The following is a 2,582-nucleotide window of genomic DNA, read 5'->3' as shown; positions in this document are numbered from 1 at the left end:
CACAAAAATACGGGCCTCCGGCCCGTCAACTTCCCGTCACTTTGACTAAGCATGCAGGGTTGTACATTTTTTTTCGCTTATTTTCGTCAAAAACTCCCTGTGGCGCCTATACGGTTAACGATAGAGCCAAACGGACGATATTTTCGCCCAAAGGGCTCTACTTTGATGAGTTACCCCTTAGAAAACATTAAAAAAATATTTTTAAAAAACATCATTTTGGGGACCTGTGGTTTTTGATTATTTAAAAATCCAATTTTTGAGCTAGAGTGCTCATCTTCGAACTTGACCTGTCTTTTTATGATACAAAACGACCCTGAAAATCCCAGGTCGCTAGCTCAATTCGTTCTCGAGTTATCGTGCGTACAGACAAACACACAGACACACACACACACAAACAGACGCGAAACTTTTTGATCATCAGTGGAGTAATAGGCTTCGCTATCGCTCAGCCAAAAATGATTATTTTAGAATTGCTCTCATGATTTGGTTAATCCTCATATATACTATACTGCTTTCTCACAAAATTACCTATATTAAAGTTCCAAGTGTCAGCGTGTTTTACCCAAATAATTGTATGAGTTAATTTTTACGGGTTGCAATTTTTTGATACAAAATGGCGGATTAGCTACCCACGTGACCCCTCTCAGCCAATCAGAGCTAGCGCCTCCGTTCGCGGGTCTCTCCCCAATATAGGACTCTAGGCCTGCGCAGCCGAGGGGGCCACCACTCTCTCTTTGGATGTACACATGATTGCAAAGATTGCGTGATTTCACATGATTTCACGGATTTCGCTTTTTATTTTAGAAGATTTTACGCTAAAACCTGCCGGCAGATTATGTCTGATCTGAAGGATTATAGATGATTTCAGCGGATTTTACCGGATTTCGGCCGATTTCACGAGATTCCGGCGGATTTTACGTGAAATCCGGCGGTTTTTACATGACCTTCTAAGGATTTCAGACTAAAATTTGCTGGCAGATTACGCATGATTTCATGATTGCAGGTGGATTTCAAATCATTTCGGGAGGATTTCAGGGAGGGCGTACACATGATTTCAGGAGTGGCGGCCCCCTCGTGCGCAGCCCGACCATGCCCAAACATTTCAGTCTCCCGATTTACTGAAGAACATAATCTAATAAACTAGGTAGATGTTCGCCAGATCACGTCTCGCGTAACAGGCTTCGCGATATCTCACGAAACACTGTTGCGCTGCGACGCGCCTGGCGGCGCTGACACCCGTGTGGGATAGCTCGAAAATGTACACAAAGATACGGGCCTCCGGCCCGTCAACTTCCCGTCACTTCGACTAAGCATGCAGGGTTGTACATTTTTAGACAGTCCCTTGTGGTCTGTCTCTACCCGAAGGTAAAAGTTGCCAGTTTTGATAAAGATAGCCGATTAACGTTCCAGTTATAATAAGCCGATTGACGTTGCTAGTAAAGATTCTCTGTGGGGGCGAGCGTTTCTCCGTTCCGTGCCCTGCGAGTTTTCTCCGTTCCGTTCGTCCCCGGTAGCAGTCCGCTGTCATCGCCCTGGTTGTGTTATAAACACAGCGCCCTTATCCCTTGCTTCGCGCCGAGCCAGGGTGGGCCAGCCCACTTGAGCCTCTCGCAGCGCTGCTCCTCGCGCGCCCCGCGCCCCAACCGGCTCAATCGGCAGCGGGCGCCACATGGCCCGTCTACTTGACAAGTGATCCCTAGTCTTAAGTTTTAAATTTGAACCACAGCGCTGTGTGAAATGTGCTTGTTTTCAGGCACGCAGAAATTACGAATCCAGCAAGATTTGAATGGTGATTCTAGCATAATTTGCTGATTTTCGTTGTTTTTGATATTAACCACAGCTTTCCGTGACATGGAAAAGCGCTCTTGGGTAAGGTGAAAGTATCCCGTTTTGATAAAGGTTGCCGTTGTTGGATATTGCCGATTAACGTTCCGGTTTTGATAAGAAGATTTTCATTCTTATTTTGATGCTGATGCCTTATTGAATTTGAAAATACAAGCCTTAGCGCCTGTATATTTTGAATTTGCTTTTGGAGCCGGACTGTCTCGTTACCGGCCGGCAGGCCAGTTTTTTCGCTTATCTCCGTCCAAAACTCCCTGTGGGCCCTATTAGGGGTACTGCCCCCATCCTGCGCCGCTCCTCCCCGCGCCCGACGATTTTTGTTCTTCTCCTTCCGGTCTAGCCGAGCCCCGGAGTACATGGCGTCCAATCGTAAAATGTCAGAGGAAGTACCCCACCGAAACACCACATTCTGAATAGGGTGTTCCAGGCTATCTAAAACGGAAGTGAAAAAGAACAAACTCACTGATTTAACTGTTTCCGTCCGCCCAGTATGAGAAACTACCATGGTAGTTTGGTCCGATCCTATCTAGTGGGGACGTTTACGACCAGATCGGGCCTCAACTTTGCACAGTGAGCTAGGAGGCTGAAATTTGGCATGGAGGTACTTAATGACCTACTGATCAAAATAGGACGTGGTGCCAAACGGGCACCACCCCCCTTCACCCTTCACCCCCCTTTCCCTTTCTCTTTTGCTTCCCAGAACGTAACTTCTTAACCAATACACCTAGAGAGGTGTTTTT

General features: G+C 46.7%; 1 long non-coding RNA gene across 1 annotated transcript in view; it reads left to right on the top strand.

Annotated features, from left to right (window-relative positions):
• Nucleotides 1-2,582, top strand: part of LOC127751029 (uncharacterized) — a 36,875-nt gene that overhangs the window by 8,429 nt on the left and 25,864 nt on the right. The gene's annotated exons all lie outside the window — the stretch shown is intronic.

The sequence above is a fragment of the Frankliniella occidentalis genome, unplaced genomic scaffold, assembly GCF_000697945.3.
Source record: "Frankliniella occidentalis isolate FOCC.00 unplaced genomic scaffold, Focc_3.1 Scaffold312, whole genome shotgun sequence".
NCBI classification, from domain to species: domain Eukaryota; kingdom Metazoa; phylum Arthropoda; class Insecta; order Thysanoptera; family Thripidae; genus Frankliniella; species Frankliniella occidentalis.
The sequence above is the reverse complement of the archived record's forward strand: the minus strand, read 5'-3'. Positions and strand labels throughout refer to the sequence as shown.